Source organism: Lissotriton helveticus, chromosome 6 (genome assembly GCF_964261635.1).
Source record: "Lissotriton helveticus chromosome 6, aLisHel1.1, whole genome shotgun sequence".
NCBI lineage: Eukaryota > Metazoa > Chordata > Amphibia > Caudata > Salamandridae > Lissotriton > Lissotriton helveticus.
In genome coordinates this window covers 325,049,523-325,069,700 of record NC_136067.1, presented here as the reverse complement: position 1 = coordinate 325,069,700, position 20,178 = coordinate 325,049,523, and positions in this window count along the sequence as shown.

Sequence of the window (20,178 nt, the reverse complement as noted above, 5' to 3'; positions counted from 1 at the left end):
TACCAGTCCCTACAATTTTGCCAAGTTTCGTGCAAATCCATTCAGCCGTTCGGGCTAAAAGTGAGGCCAATCGCCCTATGGAAATTAACATGGGAAAAACGCGTTTTGGGACCCCCCTTTTTTCTCGGCCCCCCCTTGACGAACCCCCCCAAAATTTTCAGGGGCTGCTCAGAAACAAAATGTGCCATTTTCCTGAAAATTTCAGCCAATTCCGTCCACAAACGCCAAAGTTATTAGACATAGAATTTTCAAAAATCCCATAGAGAAAAAATCCTAACTATATATACCTACTGGCGACCGCCAGTAGGTAATATATATACATATATATATATATATAAAATTATTCAGTAGGTTAATTTTGCATTGACATGTCGAAGACTAGTGGAATAAAGGCATGTGTTCTTTCATGCCTTCACACTATACATCAAATACAAACTGTAAACTTATACATTCAGAAAAAATAAGCACATTTTGAGCTGTTGTCAGCATAATATTTAACCATCCAATGCGCAAATATGTTTGCTTGAGTACATTTCTTTAAGTATTACCAAAGCCTAAGATTAACTAACTGTTGCTTGCTTGTGTTTTGTTTATAAATTGTAATGTAGAAGCATTTCTTTCTCTTTGCTCTACTTGGCAACCACTTTAGAATCCTAGATAAGTGCATGCGCGCGCACACACATATAATGTTGTGCCTTCAGTGGTGTACAATCAAGGGTGTTCAAATGGATTTCGGGTTTTGTAAAGCTCATTGATCTTTAACTGTCTAGTTGTGCAAAGTAAGATGTACAGTATGTTGCAATATCATGATTTACTTGTGGTTTACGGTATAAATCTACTGGCTTTGTATTTCAATAAGACTAGGTCGCTCGCCTTTTAATCTTTTTCTATTACTGGGTCTCGCCTTTTAATCTTTTACTATTACTGACATGTCTATCAGAGGAATAAATGTTCAGTTATCCCTTGAGCACTTTAACATTATTGAAAGACTGTATTACGTGTAATTAACTCCATCAGCAGTCATCTTATTGAGGGTTTAATGGAGCAATTATTGTTTATTAAAAGTTCCCAAGGCGCACAAGAGGGGTTTAATAAGTACTGAAAGGGAACTACCATTGCCACTTTTCCTTGCACTTACCTCAACATTGCTTACAAATTAATGCAACAATTATTTTCTTTTTTTTAAATGAAAGTGTAGCTCAGAGGGTCCAAATGATTTTGTTAATGAGTTTGCTTTAGAGAATAGCTAAATAAACCCCAAAATATACGTTTAACTAAGATTCTGGGATTTGGGGGGCACCACATTTTTTTGTTGGAGCACATAACTGGATAGTAAAAACACATTTCTTCAGTCTTACCCACTCTCAGGTTATCCTGGGGCGCCACATTTCTAATCAAGCACAGGGTTGTTGTTTTCTACTCCACCAAGGGGCTCCAGTGACATCATAAAGCAGCGCTTATGCTGTCTAAGATGTCACATTCAATTGTGAGGTAGAAATCTCTATGTTTTTGACAGATACCTATATACAATCCTCTTTCCTTAATCAATTGGGTCAACTGCTCTGGTGGTGGTATGTTGGTGTGCCAGGGTAGTGGTATGCTTCAGCTCACAGAGAGCCTTAAGCATATGCTGCTGCGTGGCAGCGCCACTTTGGGTGCACAGTGTATCATGCACCATTTCGTACATGGCACACAGTGCACGCATGACAGTGAAACATGTGCCCCCTTGTACTTTGCCCAATAGGCAAAATCGCCCTGGGCCCCACCCTTACCTGCCTTCCCACCAACCTTTCCATGGTGGGGTCCCCACTGTGAAAAGGTCAGCAGAATACATCCCCACTACTTTCCCCACCGCCATGGAATTCCGGATCCTGGCGGTGGCGGAGGTCTTGTGGTGGTCCGATCACCACAGTCATAATCGGGCGGTTGGGCCACTGAGGAGGCAGCAGTCAGATTGCCACCATGAGTACAGGCATCTTCGGACCACCGTATTCATAATCAGGCCCTCAGTCTGATTTAACATTGGAGTATTGGTTAATGTTTAGACTGACTTTACACAAAATAGTATCTTTATTGTTTATATTAAAAACATTTGTCATGCTGGTTTAGATTTTGTGATATTTTTTTGGGACTTTTGTAGGTTAGTATTTATTTTATACAATGCTTTTGGCTATTATTTCTAAGTGATATTTTCCTTTGTTGTTTATTAAGATTTTGACTTTACATTGTAGCATGTTGTGCATTCTTTTGGTTTATTTGCTACGTTTAGATGCACTTTGTGTTGCAGATTGCTCCATTCATAGTTGTCTGAAGCTTTGCTCTATTTGTAATTCTTCTATAAATTTATAGAGTGTAGGTTGGGTTCTGCCTAGTGTGGATTGAAAGGCATTGTGCCATACTTCCACTGCATTGTCTGCCAACCCAAGTGTCTTCGAAATAAACCACTAGGGAGCTTGATTTGTCTTCATTTTGTTGGTAGAAAGGCATTTCTATCGATAAATTGTAGTGGTTAGATACCTCTGTAGAGAGACATAGCCCAGTGCTATAATTTCTTTTATTTCAAAAGCAACTTGCCTGTTTGTAGCATATTCTAGGATTAGTGCAGATTATTGCAGTTGCCTCCATATTCTTTGATTGAATTGATAGAAACAGCCTTATATGGCTGTGTGTGGGTGATTTTTTAAAATAGTTTGAATCATGGCTGGTTCAAAGCCTATGATTATGTTTGTGAGTGGTAGTTATTTGTTTTTATGTTTAATGTGTTTTAAGAGGTCGTAGTGTGCTCCTTTGTTTATTTATGTCAAGGTACTTTCTTAGTTGTAGGTGTAACTTGTGGGACTTAGGGCCTGATTACAAGTTTGGTGGTCGTGGAGGGGGTCACCACGCCAGCGACCCATTCCAAGACTGCCAAATCTGTAGTCTGGCCGCCCGCCTTATTCCGATTGGAATACAGGTCAGGTGGTCCTGAAGCAGAAGTCCCACATCTGTGCCTTTCCAAGGCTCATTTCTGAACCTTGGAAATGCACCACAATTAGAGTACCAAAGCGTGTTCCTGTAAGGCATGGCCTGGCAGTTTGGGCTGGACTGTTCCCATGGTGAGAAGGAGGGTCAAGACTGATTTGCATATGGCTAGGTCCAAACTGAAACGGTGTGGTGAGCAATACATTGGTTGATTTCACCCAGCTCTATGACTGGGAGTGAAGGTTTGATTTGTTCAGCATTGCGTCTATCATCTGTTTTTTTTTTAATTTTATTTTTGTACAGGCAGCCATTAGCAAATCATATACAGCCTTGTCATTGGTAAGTGCTGGGAAATACCACAAAATACAGAGCCTGATTTAAGTTTTACAGCCTTATAACTTCAAAAATACCTGCCCTACTTACCTCTACTACTAAAAAGGATCATCTGCACACCATAACAATAAGTAAGCAAAATCTGCTGAATTCCTGTCTCTGGGAATCCTAAAGATATTTATATTTTATTTTATTTTTTGGAGGGAAGTACTCTCCTTTTTTAAAATGTGTTCCGAACCTAAATATGCTACTATCCACCTTAAAACCTAAAAATACCCGTACATCCCTTTGTTACTACCCACCGCTAAACCCTAAACTTAATAATTCATTTACTCTTTTTTTGTGTGACGTAAACCACCAGCAACCTCCACCTTTTTTTTATTGACTCCTAACCTTCCTTTACCACTTTCCACCCCTAAACCCTAAATTGTCCTTACCTCCCTTTACCACTAACCATGCTTAAACCTTAAAGTTACCCTTACTACGCTTTACCACTACCCATCCTTAGACCCGAAAACTACCCTTACCACCCTTTACACAACCCACCCTAAACCATAAATTTACCCTTACCACACTTTACCACTACCCACCCCTAAACCCTAGAATTACCATTGCCTCCCTTTACCACTATCCACCCCTAATCCCTAAAGCTACCCTTACTATCTTTAACCACTACCCCAAGTTCGGACAAAATGGCCTCAATAACCTTAGACCAATCACCAACCGTACATTCCTAGCTAAAACTATTGAGAAATGTGTCCTACTCCAACTCAACTAACACATAGATTAATTCAACCTCCGTGACACATTCCAATCAGGTTTCAGGAAAGGCTGCAGCACAGAAGCTACTATGCTCAATACATTAGATGACATTCACAGTTCCTTAGATGAAGGCAACTCCTGCAGTAAATCACCAAAGTTTACTTGAAACACTCATGAACCACACTGGTATCAATTGCACAATCCTTAAATGGTTCATGTCCTATCTAAAACATTGTGCCCAACAAATACAAATCAACAGATGTCTCTCAAAGCCTGCTTCAGTTCCACAAGGTGTGCCCAAAGGCTTTCCTCAGACCTATTTAATCTCTTTATAGAACCCCTCACAGTTATCCTGAACCAATCAGGGGGCAAATATCACATATATTCCGATGACACAATACTCTATTACAAAATAACCTCACCAAGAGACAACTGTCCCTAAGTTCCACACTAAATAAGATACAAACCTGGGTAAACACCAGTTACCTAAAACTGAAACCCAACAAGACTAAACGTCTACTCCTCTTCCCAAAAACAATCCATCACCAATCCAAGAATGGAAGAATTTGGATGCCCTAAACTGTTCTCTTTCACATTCTAACTCTGTAAAGTCCTTATGTCTCACCCTGGACAAAAGCATGTCAATGAAGGAACACAGCAGCAACTCAGCCAAAGGTGTACTCTTCACACTAAAACATCTCAAGAAAATCAAACCATTCATTCCCCCAACGATCTTAAGACAGTAGTACAATCACTAGTCCTCTCAAAACTTGACTACGGCAATGCCATCATCACTGGAACTACAAAAAGCCTCCTTACGCCAATAAGAGCAACTCTCAATGCAGTTTCTAGATTCCACTCAGGGATCATATGGTTTGATCATATCTCACCTGCCCTCAAGTGTCTCAATTGGCTTCCCATTGACGGAAGATCCACCTTCAAGACAGCTTGTATCACTAACAAAGCTGTTCATACAAAGAACCACTGATTCCTAGAATCCAAACTACTGAGAACAGGAAGAGACCGCACACCAAGAGGCTCCAAACAACTCTTCTCATACCTCCAAAGATGAAGAAAAAATTATAGCAGAAGAACTCTTTCTCAGGAAATGCCCCTAGGATTTGGAACTGACTACCCAAGGATCTCCGCTGCAACCCCTCTCTCTCCTGCTTCAAGCGAGACCTCAAATCTTTACTTATTAACAACTACTTTGACACACATTCAAACTGAACTAAGTTTCCCCGCGCTCCAACCCCCATCGGCAGGATCCCTGATGGTCACCTGACTCACTCTGTCTATAATGCTGTAATGTTGTAGACATTTATGACTGTTTTAACTACCTTAATGCTGTACTATTTTATACTTGTCACTTTTTTTGACTCACACGAATCCTCGAATGCTATTCAAGTAAACGTATTCACATTGACATGCAAGGTGCTCTGATACCCTTGGGTCTAGCTAGCACTATATAAAGCTCCAAAATAAATAAACAAACAAATAACTAAATAATAACTAAATTTAGCCTACACATACTTACCTTACCAATGCTTACTAAGCGTGGCAAAGCCAGTGCAGAGGTGAAGGCTGTTTCCCTAAATTAATTCTTATTCAATTAGACTGTTGTTAGTAAGTATAAGGCACCTTAAAATAATATCCTTCTATTACATATTTTTGCCTCAAAGAGCACGTAGCATAGGCCCAACAAACCATCCCTACTCTGAAAGATTCGGCCAATGGCATTTATATATCTGGCAGGCGATAACCTTAAGTGAACCTATAGGGGCTACTTACTACATTTATAGGAGATGGGATTTAATTTTGTTCCAAATAGTTTTCTAGAATTTAAAAATAGGTCAAATTTACCTACAATAAGTGAGACTATAACGATGTTAAATATTGCTTGCTAAAAACTTCAGAATACATGCTAAATAAAAAAATGGAGAAATGTGAATGGGACTTTTTTTATATCAACTGTCTTAGATTATCCATGAGTCGAAATCGACCCATCCAAGACACCTGGGAATCTTTTTACTGCTGAGCTCATCCTGTGTCCGTTTCCACCTCCAAAACATGCAAAGAGCAAATGCCAACAGAGAAACGAAAAGCTCTTGTTTTAACCTTAAACCAGCAAAAACCACCAAGAAACTTAACACCTCTTCCACTGTGTTGGCAAAGTGTTGCCAAGCTCACCAGCCTGCCCACCTTGTATCAGTTAGCAACTGAGCCTGCTGAAACGTCAATGGAAAAAATCCATTTGTGGCCTAAAACCCCTTTAAAAGTATTAGATAAATTAAAGCTGTTTTTTATCCTTCGATATTACAGAAGAACAACTTTAATTAAATCTTAGGAGTAGGGGAAAAACAGTAGAAGGAATGAAGATTTTTGTTTCCTAGGAATGCTAAGCTGCACGAAGGCCCCGGGCTTTGTTTGTGGCCTGTCATTCCGAAGGAGGTGAGGATGGATTATGACTGCCCTGCGGGTCCTGAACAGAGGACCCCTGTAGGTAGAGCAAGCCTTTCAGGCTTCTGATCAACGGAGCTGAAACAAAAATGCGGGAGGGCTCTGTTCCCACGTTCTCTGACAGCTTCCTGCTGCAGATAGCGTGCTTTAAAGCCCTCTTATGCTCTCATTATGCTGCCGAAATAATGAATAACTGGCCTCCCCCGCTCTTTGATATGCATGGACAGATATTATTGGTCAGAGGCAAATGGGGTCCAGCTATAGGCTTAATCCTGCTCACAATTATAAAATGATATAGTGACGCGTTCCTGGAAGGGTGATTGTATTTTTAAGACAATGAGGGTGTAAGAAAGTGCCTATTAGGCCATCTTTTTTTCTTCTTTTCTTTGCTTTCTCTTGAAGTCCTGCGGCAAAATGAGAGGCCGTGACCTTGAAAAGGAAAACTTCCGAAGGCCATCGCGAGCCCTCCCCTGCGTCTGCGGGTGACAATTATGCTTTGGGAGAAGGGTGGAAGGTGACAGGGTCCCTCGTTCTGAAAAAGAGGGTTGTGGGCCGAGAATTTGCTGCTGATAAGACCCCTGCAGCCCCTGCTACACAGTCCCTTAACCCCCAACCCTTTAGGGGGCCCATATCCTTCAGGGGTGCCCCCATTCAGCCCAAGGGCAATAAATATCTTTGATATATGGAAATTTCTCAGGGAGGGCATCATTTTTCGCTTTGCCACTGCTCTTAAAGGTAGCATTAGTATGTGATTCCTTTCCTCGACAGGAATTTTCTTGACTTTGTGTTCTGAACTATAACACAACGGAACGGGTCCTTTAAATGGCAGAAAAGCACACCAAGTCATTATGTTGCTTTTCAAAATGGCAGCCATCCTCTGACAGAAATGCGTGCAGGAGGGGGTGCCAAAATATGCATGTTACTTCGATCAGTGTTATGAGGCTGTGCAAATTGGCTGGCTTGTACCTGAGATACCGAGTACTAGCTTGTTTGTAATTTGGAAGGAGGGCGCCAGCACTTTTCAGCACTGATGTAAGGGACAGATGTATCAACATCGAGAATTGCTATTTGAAATTTGCAAATTGGTATGTATGTAGAAAATCACATTTTTTTTTTAGATTTCTTAAAATTCCTTAATTGCGATTAGCGAATTGCGAATCGCAATTAAGGAATAATTTCGCCATTCATCTCTATGGGCCAGGAGGCCCATAGGAATGAATGTGAAGTTATTCTCAATTTGCGATTCGCAATTTGAGAATCGCAAATTGAGAATAATTTCAAGGGTGCAAGGGTGTCATAAGGACACCCTGATGCACTCCTGAAATTCACATGTGTGGGCATATGGCGCACATGGTGCCGCGGCCAGGGCGACTGACGCTGGAATCTGGGGACCACGGTTCGATCCCCGGCTCCGGCGGCAGGTTAGCCCAGCACCATGTGACTCTGGGCAATAGCTCGCTTAATCTTCCCGACGGCCCCCAGCGCCTAGAGACCCTTACGGGTGATTGTGCGCTTTACAAATGTGGACTTTATACATGCCCTAAGGGCATGTATGTGCACCACATGGCACCTTCACAAATGCAAAAAAGTGCTTTTGTGAAAGAAATCGCAAATTACCACCAACGATTCCTTATTTTGCACTTAAATTTGCTACATACATACCATTTAGCGCAAATGAGTTTGCAAACACCGAAATTCTGCGAATTTCGGTGTTTGCGAACCCATTTTTCATACATACGGCCCTAAATCTCACTAGCAAGCTCATACCTAGAGAAGTGCTTCCCCACTTCTGTATTTGCATTTAAAGCGGGAAGCGGTGAATTCAAAGAAATAAAAAACGTAGTTAACGATTTAGGTTCAGCTTTGTAGATGGTGGCTGAATGCAGATATGCCAGCAGCTCGTTATGGGGTTTAGTTTGGAAATGTGAATGGAAACGTGAGAAATAGAAACATTTCAAAGGGAGGAAAAAAACCATGAAAAGTAGAAAGCGAGAAAATACAACAAATATGTGATGAACCAACAATATACTGAACTTGCTAAGAGTGGTGAATAGTGGCAAGTGGGTCTGAAAGGGAGGCATAGGGGTTAGAGGGAAAATGATATTAACATTCAGTCAGATGTAGCTGGTGGAGGGAGTGAGTCAAAACAAGTAAACCATGCAGGAAGGGTGAGTTCAGGTACAAAACATGCTTGAGGCGGAGAGAAGAGTGAGATGGTACCAGTGGGCCTCTCCATTCGGAAAGAAACATAATGAGGGACGATGTGAAGTGGATGGGAGAAAAGGATAAGTAATGTGTGATGAATTTTTGTAGGTGGAGTGATTAGAAGTATACAGAGTTTGGGGCTAAGGGTTTCAGGACCTCCTCTGTTCTGTAAGCAATAGCGGGGTTGCAGTGAGAAGTAAACTCGACAAGAGGTCAGCAATGAGTAAGTAAGCTATTGGAGAAATGGCTAAGGATACAAAGGTAAAAACAGGCAGAGAGAATAGTAAGGAGATACAAGGACGTCCCGTATTAGACAAGTTTAAAAGTGTAAAATAGATAAAAAAGTAAGAGCAACATATATCAACTTATTTTGCATTCACAAACACCGCGATTCGCTAAATTTGAACGGTTGCAAATGCAAAATAGCGTTTCAAGATGTATGAAAGGCCTTGGCAGTGCATTTTAGGTAATCACAATTTTTTGTGATTACCTAAAATTGCAACTCCAGATAGGGCATCGCAATTTGCGATTCCCTAGGCACATGTACCAAGCCTTTCCTAAATACAAAACTGGGCATTTAGGAAATGCTGTTATCATCGATTTTGAAAATGCACTAAAATGCATTTTTCAAAGTGCAATGTACGGGCATGTGTGCACTTTAAATGTACACATAGTTTTTTGTAGGTGCTTCAGGGGGTTTAGGTCCCCGGGCACGCTTGGTTTTGCATTTCCTAATTTGCGATTACCAATTAGGTAGTCACAAATTAGGTATTGCAAAACCATTCGCACCTATAGGCTTTTAGGCCCATTGGAACGAATGGAGCAGCATTTCCTAATAGCGTTTTCCTAATTGCGATTGCGACTCATTAGGAATCGCTATTAGGGAATCCCTGTTTTCTTACACACCACTTTGCATTCCCTAAGTAGTGATTACCTAAAATTCGCTATTTAGGGAACGCAAAATGGAACTTTGATATATGTGGCCCTTGGTGAAAAAAAAACACAAGTGGAGGATATATAAGCGTAAGTAATAAGGGAACTTCTCTAAGCAAGGGAACAAGGTATTATAAATACTATCAAAATCAATATACTCTGGTTCTCCTATATGGACTAAAAAAGCGAGTTGGGTTGGATTTAGAGCTCATATCCATGGAGGAAACGACTGACTTTTTCTACTTTGTGTGATTAACAGGTAGCGATAACTCCAAACGGAAGAGAGGCACATTTGTGCTTTGGCGCTGGTTAAAATCCACGAGCAGGCATCCAAAAAAATAAAGACAAAAATGATTTAAAAAAATACAACTACCAGTGTGAAAACTCCAGTTTATACATGTATATATAATTTGTAACCTGCATGTTTATTAATATTGGGAGAACATGGCAGCCAGCGAGTAGTTGGTCGCAGGAGCTCACTTGAGTCAGGTGCAAATACGAAGCCAAAACGGAGTTGAAAGCCTTCAGGTTAAATGTGACGGTGGATTTGAATAATGCTTAAACACTAATTCTGCTAAGACACCAAAAATAAACAGGCAAGTGATTTAGAGAAAAGGGGAAAATGCATACCAGGTTCTGTTGAATTAAGAACCAGGCAGCAGTTCGTGTACTGGACGTGCGGTGTCTTTTGATTCTGGACGGCGTTTGGGTGTTTGCTTTCGGCCGGTAGGCCGGGCGCGGCGGAGGTGGCGGGAACAACTGAAGCACCGAAGGCGGATGCTGCTCGGAGTCAGTCTCGGGGGCCTCTGGAAGCGCATGACTCATTGTGGTCCCATGCAATTCCGGAGTTACGATGCGGCCGTAAAGCTGCTGCAAGGCTCCCAATCCAGGGCGGTAGAGGCAGGGGCAGCTCTACTCTCAACGCTATTCACAACTGGATGTTAGTGCACTAACTCAATCCCTCCAAAACTGAATTCCTCCTCTTAACTAGCTCTCCCTCCCCGCCTCCTGTTCAATCCTGGATGGATCAGTTGAATCTACTCAACAGTAAGCCCATCATTGTTGACTGCGCTAAATCCTTAGGTGTCATACTTGACAAAAGACTCCACCTAATCTCACACATCAATTCCATGGCCATGAGCGCACGTTATCAGCTGCGCCTTTTATGGGGGATTCGTCTGCTTTTCCTGGAGAATGACCTAAAAACCTTGGTCCAATCGCTAGTTCTCTCTAGACTGGATTATTGTAATTCTCTTCTGACTGGCCTTCCCAAATCTCACCTCTCCCCCCTCAAATCCATCCTCCACTCAGCAGCTCGCTTCATTTCAGGGTCCAAACGAAGTGACCACATCACTCCTATCCTGTCTTCTCTACGATGGCTTCCCATCGAGGCTAGAGCTATCTACAAAACGGCGTGCATCACCCACAAAGCTTTGCACTCTTCCTCCCCTCGCTATCTGGTGAATAAACTAAAATAGTCTGGAGGCTCAAGACCTTCTCGGAATGCGGATAAGTTCCTTCTAGAGCCCCCCTCCTTCAAAAGGGAAAAATTGATGGCACAATCGTTCTCAGGTAATGCGGTGAGAATCTGGAACTCGCTTTCTCCTTCGCTCCGTGCCATCACCTCCATCCAGATCTTCAAAGCGGACCTCAAATCTCTTTTATTCCAAAGACACTTTCAGAATTAATTCCCTCCTTCTCAGACCCCGCCAAGAAGTTCTTTAGTCATTGTAAATTTGTCACTTATATTTATATTTTGTTTGTTCATCCTGTGCTTGCTGCGTTTGATATTGTGTTCCTTTTGCCTGGGTTGTTTTGATTCTATGGCCTGCTATTTTGTACCAGGAAGTTCTTTAGTCATTGTAAAATTTGTCATATATATTCATATTTTTGCTTGTTCAGTCTGTGCTTGCTGTGCTTGAGATTGTGTGCCTTATGCCTGCGTCGCTTTGATTCTATGGCATGCTATTTTTGTTTGTTCCATTCCTGTAACAGTTCTCTCATGTAACATAACTGGTTCTATTGCACAGTGCTCTGACACCTTCGGGTAAAGTCCGCGCTCTATAAAAATGCATTAAATAAATACAATTTTAAAAAATACACTGCGAGAAAATTTGCTGAAGTCAGAGGAGCCGGTGTTGGGCAAAGTCACGCATGGACTTGGACCTGAATTGGCTGATGAAGTAAGGGTAAATGTAAATCTGGATAACGAGCTGGGGGGAACAGGCTTAACACAGGGGGACTCGGACAGTCTGGATAATAAAACGGGGGCAGACCTTTGGATTTGATAACCAAGAAAGTAAAACATCCCCTTGAGAAGTAACATAACTCAAAACTTACCCCCTAATTAAGGACTTATTTCAAGGATTATTTTAACATTTAACATTTTATTTTAACATTAAAACCAATAGTCGAAGCGCCTATGAGCAACCCTAAGAAGTTACCTCAATTTCCAGAAGGCCTATTAAGTCGTAACAGGTTCCAAGTACTAGAGAGAGACCTGGACTTACCAGAATTACCAGAGGAGCTAATAATAGTACAATCAATGATGGTGGAAGAAGCTAATAAAGTACAAGAGGATATGTCCTCCTTAAGTGAAAGTCCAGCCTCCCCAGAGAGTCAGCAGATTTATAGCCAGCCTGTGGAACCTGGCCCAAAGTTAGGGGAGCCCCAAAAAGAACATCCTGAAGTTCATACCTCTACACGTTCAGTTTCTGATTTTTTGCATATGCTAACTAAAGAAGTTAGAGATAGGTTTACAGTTTCAGAAGAAAATCAAGTGGATATTAAAATGTCCTGTGAAAAGATGGAACCTAAGTTGGATTCTTTGGCAGCGAGGACAGCAGCTTTAGAACTTGCAGTAGCTGATTTAGTTTCGCAGGTGGATGAAAACGTAAAAGATGCTTATTTATTTATTTATTTAGAAAGATTTATACAGCGCAAACATGACCACTGAGGGTATCAGAGCGCTTTACAGATTATGCCACAGAAGGGTACAAGCAAACAAAACAGAGTCCGACATTCTCGTCAGGGTACAAGCAAACACAACAGAATAACAAAGCAACAAATTCACAGTCTCAAATTGACCGACATTCTTGTGAGCCAGGCAGCTGGGCCACAGTCAGCGGCTATGGACCCAGCATCAGATGGAGGGCAAGGCTGAGGCAGAAATTTCTTCATCAGAAGCCCTGGTGTTCTATTTATATAAATTGGCCTTACTCAGTGGTTGCAAAATGACCATTTCTAAACTCAATTACCCCTTCATATGGGGAAAACATGCCTGTGATTTACAAAAAATAAAAATTAAATCCAAAATGATCTATTCACTTTTCAATGTATGATTGGATTTGTTTGTTGTTTTTGTATAGGGGTCATAGAGCTAGAAAGGCACTTCAGAGTGGCACTAGAGACAACATTGTATTTCAGCTTTGACTTGAAAATGGACTAATTTCCATGAAATGGGGTGGTGTGACGGGATGTGACATCACTTCTTTCAACACAATTTCTAGTGACATCACTGTGTTATATGTGATAATTAGACCAGTCACCCATATATTTAGAACTTGTTCCCTGAATCAGACATGCCCTACTGACCATAATAACAATAATGAATGATGCAAGTCGCCAAGATGTGGTGGAAAAGTTCTGCTATGTCACCCCAAATTTCAATGACGCAACAATTTGTGGCACCTACGGCACTATGAGGCTGACCACTCATAAAAGATTGCGCATGTAGAACTTCAATAATGCCTCACGTCCACTGGTTGCCCTAAACTCTTAAGGCACCCACCAATCATATCCACCCATAAGCTCAATGGGCTACCAAAATACCCATTGAACCTTTTTTGACGTACGTCTACACGTCTAAATTCAGGGATCAGTTCCCAGCATCCTAGCCCAAGGACTGATCACGGCATCTCTCCCTTCTAACAGGTTGTCAAGTCACCCTCTCATCTCAATGACAAGTGGACTTTTCCACGTTCACCACAGATATAGTATTCCCCTCTTCAGGACCCATCTATCTGTGTTGGGAAATATCATCTATCTCTAAAGATCCGCCAACTATGTGTGGCCTATTCATGGAAAAGGATGTACACCTCAACAGAGTGATTCTTTCCTCACTGAAACTTCGAGATCCCCACTTTATCTTTCTCCAGTGCAAAAGAGATCTACAATGCCAAGATACTACAAACAGAATTGCTGGCCCTCACCCACCATCCCAAAGCTAATTAATGCAACCACTACAGACAAACTCATAAGTTGGTACTGTACACGATGTCAAAACCCCACTATTGAAAAACTCCAGACCAAGATACCTTGACAAGATACTATCAAATCTCTGGCAAGCCATGTGTGTTCAGAGCCCTTCAAATATTATTCCCAGCTCAAGTGATTTCTTACCTGTTACAAAATTGCCTCCTTAAACACCTCCATTTAAGCCCACACAGGGGAATATAACCCCCGCTAACCACCATAGTCAAGACACTCACCACTACATATCATGGCCAAGAGAAAACCATAAATAAACCTACTAGACCTCTACACAACTTTAAACTGATCACAGGTCTTGAGTACCCTCACTCACACAAGAAAAGGCATTTGCATCTCGGTAAAGAATGCAGTTCATCCTGAAACTTAATCCCCCAAGTCAGCAAGCAGTGCCTTACACCACAAGCGTGTCCTGCAAGGGATTTTCCCATAGCTGCTCCTTCCACAACAGTTCTCACTAGTCCTCACTCTAGCCTTATCCTGCCAGGGTTCCTGTTATACGATCTTGGTAGGTCGCCCCACTTTGACTATCTCAGTGGGTGAAAAGTCACACAGATATTTTAATTTCCAACCTGCAAAGACCCACCTGTATCACCCCTACCAGGAATTCCCATTAATGAACAAATGCGCTTTAAAGTCTTCAGCATTACATGAGCATATACTAGGGTACTTGACCAGAGTGTCATTGCTTTGGTCAGATCCCTTAAACATGTGGAGTCTTCTGTGTGAGATGTACAAATGTCCCCATTTACACACAGCTCTACTATATTTAGTGTGCTCTGTACCTGTTTGTGCCACAGAGCAGCCTTCAAAAGGCGTGTCTGGCGCAGACTGGGATAGTGCACCCTGTTATGATGAATAAGCTGCTCCCAGGTCAACCGCGAACTAGCAACCTGCCTGCACTTTCAAGAAGAGTCAGAGATCCCCCTGTTTGCGGGTGCACTCATCTCTACAGCGGGGATACATTTTAAAACAAGCCCCCCCAGAATTAGCGTAGTTGTTGCCTGCGTTTCTACTGCAATGTGATTCTCTACAGTGAGGGCATATTTTATTTATTCATCATGTTGCCAATTTGTGCCCATGTTATTCACATACATACGATGATACCCACTGCCCCTTCTGATGGTGCTATTGACATACACTATAGGGCATATTCTCAAGGACTTATCGCTGAGTTAGCAGCACTTTATCGCAGCCAAAGTGGCGATAAATATATTGCTCTATTCGCAAGCTGGTGACAACAACCGATATTACCAGTTTTCCTGCGATAGCAGCTTCAAAAACCATTCCCAGAGATGACACCGGCAACTAACGCTAATGATATGCAGAGTAGGCGTTCCTGTGCAAAAAGCAGCTACAACACCACTTTGCAACATTTTCAACGACCAGCCAGATCGGCGATAAGATCACGAAACAGGTGATAAGCTGCGTTAGCAGCAGGGATTTAACACCTGCTCTTACCTGGTGTAAAGTCGGACGACAACCTGCACCATGAAAGGGAGCCCAGCCCACAGCCACACCTGAAGAATAACAGATGCATTGGAGCTACTGATCATGCAGCTCGGACACCCAAGAGGGCCACGACACCCAATTCCACCACCCCCAGGCCCGCCCCCCCCCTACGGGGCACCCCCGGACAAAGATATGTTACATCAACTTTACGACATCATGAACAAAACAATTCGCCTGATTTCGCACAATTACAACAATCAACATTCATGTGTGGTCAGAAAAAGGAGAATCATGCAATCATCTTTGAATTTCCAAACAAATCATTGTATTCAAATTAAACTCAAAACAACTATTTGGAAGAGTCATGGCGGATTTTCTCTCGACAGTCTGTAAGTCACAGCCTGTAGGACAAAATTCAAGATAAGAAGGTGTGTCATGTGCTCATCAAAGGACAGAGAGAGAGAGAGAAAGAGAGGGAGAGAGAGGGAGAGGGAGAGAGAGAGAGAGTGAAAGGAAGAGAGGGAGAGAGAGAGGGAAAGAGAGAGAGAAAGAGAGAGAGAGAGAGTGAAAGGAAGAGAGGGAGAGGGAGAGAGAGTCACACACGTGATTCTGGGTCTTGATTTCGCAATGGCAGAGATCATATCAGTGCACACAGCATCATGGCAGGTTGCACACCCTCTCAGCTCTTTAGGTGCCACTAACTCTGTGAACTGCGAGGCAACGGCATGTGGCGGTAGGCCCATGCTGCCCGCAGTGTATCCGGTGCCACTAACTCTGTGCAACGCAAGTCATGGGCCCTTTATGACTGAGTATCGTGGTCACGATGCCATCATGTAACCTTCGGCAGTGGGGAGTGTGTTGTGGTAGGGTCCTAGGCCCACATGCTTAAATAATAACCACACGGATACATCCAGATAGAGAGTGGAAAGGGCATCAAGCACGTGCGCCCGGCACTTTTTATTGGCAGGGTTACATGTCCTGTGACACGTGTGCTGGATGGGTGTGGTGTGGGTGTAAACCAGCCATGAGGGAGTGGCTGTGGCATGCTAGCAACTAGACCTGTGATCAGCAGATCACTACAGGGAAAACCTGGGGCATGTAGCATTGTCGTCCCCCCACTGTGAGTGTAAGCAGAGTGGGCTGGCCTGGTGTATGCCAGTCCAGCATAGGGGTGTAAACAATGACCCCAGGGCTCTGGGCGTGGTTCCCTCCTGGGCTGGACAAGGAAGTTACTAATGTGTGTGTCTATGTTGTAGTGTCGGCGCCACCCAGACCACAATCGGTAATGTTGCACCCTGTGACTCAAGTCCCACACATGAGCAACATGGACGTAAGGGGAAATCACTGACCCTACATTCATCCATACCTCCACACTTGAATGATCACAGACATGACACATCTGTGTGAAAATGAATGTTTAATGCACATTCAGTGGAGTGTTGTAGCTGGAGCAGTACAGGGCCATGCAAACCCCACTTTACATTGTTGGCCTGTGGAGGGCCATACAGAGTCCTTTAGGGAATGACAAGTTAATCGGAAGAGGACGAGCTCAGTCCGCAGTCTGATTGCTATGTCATTGATGACCAAACAGAATATGGCAGTCCATGTCGAGGTCCAGGGTGAGTGTCGAAGTGTGTATTGGGGGACAGCAGAAGGTGAGGAGGCAGAAAGCAAAACCAAGCAGAAACAGGCCATATGGTGGAGATAAATGCTACTCTGTCCTTCTTACTACTAAGGCAGAATCATCCGCATCTTCGTCCTCTGCTGTATCATGTGCCTCACATGTGGGTGGTGGTGTTCTGTCTCCAGCACTGTGTGGCAGTGATACCTCAGAGGCCGCAGGTGGAATGTCTGCTGCACTGTGTGGCACTGACACTTCAGGGTGCGGAGATGTGGATGGAGTGGTAGCAGCAGCATTCATTTGTGCCAGGCCATGCGGCAGCATTGCCATGAGGAGGGCCTGCAGGGCATTCAGGAACCCAGCTACCTCTCGCTGGTGTGCAGCCGTGGCAGCCGCTCTTTCCGCCTGCGTACGCTCCATGTTCTCAATGATCCTCTGCATGTGTCCCAACTCCCGGGTGACATCGCTGGAGCCAATCTGACTAGACAGCTGTTCTTTTCTCAGAGTCAGGACTCCAGCGATGTCAGCCATGGATCATTGGAGAGCATGGAGCATACTGTGGGTGTCCGTTAGGGACTGAGAGATGTCCCTGATGGGACTTAGACACCCACGTATGGCATCTAGTTTGGCTGCCATGTGGTCGAACTCCACCCTCACCTGTTCAGCCATCTGCTCCTGGCACCCCAACACACAGCGTTGGAACGTCATGTGTTGTTCGTGGGGGTCCTGGGAGGCAGCCGTGGTGGTTGGTGCTTCCTGCTGTGTGGTCTGTGCAGGGGGTGGGGTCTCATCGATGCAGCTGGGCTGCCCAGCTCCTGGAGGTTGGTTGACGTAGCTGTCAATGAACTCTTGGAGGGTGTCAGTGTTAAAAGTGTGGTGGTCCTCTTCGTCACCAGAGAAGAGAGGTTCAGTCTGCTCTGAAGGAGGTGTTGGTTTTCCCTCTGCAATGTGAAGGGGAGATGCAGTTTAACATTGTGTTGACATGTATGTTGATGCAAGGTACATGTTTACATACAGACTGCATGACATGGTACATTGTGACTGTTTGGGAGGAGCTGCCTATTTGATGTGGGGCAGTGGCATTTCGATGACATCATGGATGTGTGTTTGTACTTGTATATTGTCAACTCACATTTCCCTGCAATGCCAAATGTGATTGGCCAGTTTCTACACACAAGCGGCACCAGTTGTGTTCTCTGTTCTGTTGTGGACGTGTTGGGGTTTGTACAACATTGTTGTCAATGTTGATGTGCTCTGCATGTTATGTGTGTGTGCTGCATTTTGGGAGAGTCCCCCCATCAGCTCTGATTTTGCTGCCCCTTATACCTTTCATGCAGTGCACCTTTGACTTCTGTGCTTATACAGTGCTGAGATGTTGCATACTTGGGTACATTGGTCTCTTGGTGGGATTTGGGGGTCTGGGGCATGGTTTGTCTGCAGATGTGTTGTTGACGTGCACACGGATGTGTCAGAGTGTGACCTGCTCCTTTACGGATGTGGATCCACCTCAGTATTGGGGCGTGCAACATTCCATGGTATATTGACTACAGCAATGCTATTCGTCATGCAGTGTCACTTGCATTGTCAGTGTGGGTCTCGGACCCTCAGCTTTGCTGGGTTCAGCACATGTGCATGGGTTTGTTGTGAGATTAATGTTGTGTGAGGAGGGCCCCCTCTGGGCACATAGTCGAAGGGGGCCTACTTGCAGTTTCTAGGTGTGCTGCAGTGTGCCAAGGGGATCAGGGACACACTCCAGAGTCATGCTCCAGAGTCATTGTGGGTGTGCTATGCTTATATGTGTATGTGTGCCATTGTGCCCATCTCCCCCCTCCCCCCAGTCCCTGGTCGTTACTCACCCTGTTGCTGTTGTGTCAGGTCAAGTTGAGCAGTGCCCGGTCCCCCAACTCCTGCCACTGTCTCTACACTGATGACTGTGGACACCATTTCCTCCATCTCATCCAGCTCCTCCTGTGGCGCCGGACTCCCACCTCCAGTCTGCATTGCTGCCTTCTGGTTGTTGCTGAGTTTCTGCTTGTTTTTGCACTTCACATCATTCCATCACCTCTTAACCTCTTCCATTGTCCCCTTAAGCACTCCGACTGCATTCACCTTGTCCACGATGGTCTGCCGTATTCCATTTTTTGTTGCCAATGACACAGTGGAGGCGACCAACAGTAGTTGATAGTGTTCTATGACCTCCGTTATCAGGATCCTGTTTTCCTGTGGACTGAACCGCGTCTTCTTCTTCTTCTTGTCCTTGCCCCTCTCTGAACCTGAGATCGCAGCCTGGGCCTCCAAGGGGGCTTGTGGGGTTCTGGTTGTCCTCTGTACTTGCTCCGGCTACCTCCATTGTGCTTCGCAGTTGTTTTGCTTTAGTTTGTATTTTTTTTATACTTTTATAGTGATTTTTCCCACCTGCAATGTGTGAATTGCAGGCCTTTATCATGGTTGGGCCAATCGCAACTTTTTTCACGTTGGGGCTTAGATTTTTATCGACGTCCGGTGACTTTGTCGCGGACATTTGACGCGTTATCGGGAGACTATCGCATGATACCGCCGTGTTGTGAATAGGACGTTAACATTGAGTTATTTTCCTGTAATAGACGGCGATATGAAAGATGGCGTTAACCGATTTTGGTGATGTTTATCATACGTTCTTGAGAATATCCCCCCTATCAGTGAATAGCATCCACAGGCACTCCGGCTAAGTTACATTTTAATCAAGGTAAGAATATTCTGAAAACCTTAGTCTGCATCAGATGTTTTGAACGTTGACCTGGTACCATCAGTGTGGAGAGATTGCTTAAGGTGTTGTAGGGGTATTTCATGTCATGCATTCTCGCCCTATTTAATTTTCCACTAAAGTTAAGGAAACAGTAAACAGTACTTGGCCCAGAGCGAAAACGAAATCCCTTAATTGCATCCCCTGGTTTTAGTCTGTTTGTCTCTTGTCAGGGATGACGAAAGAGTTGGTGGAGAACTGACAGACCAATTGATCTTGGACACACGCGCAGGACAAGCAGGGTGCTTGTTGCTTATTTACACTGCGTGCTAGATGTATTTACCTTGTCTTACATGTACTGTTCCAGGAGGCCTTCTCCTCAAGTGCCCTATAGAAATGTTGTTCTCAGTATTGCAAAGTTTGGCCAACTTGACAGATGTGCATTTTTAAAGGAGAACCT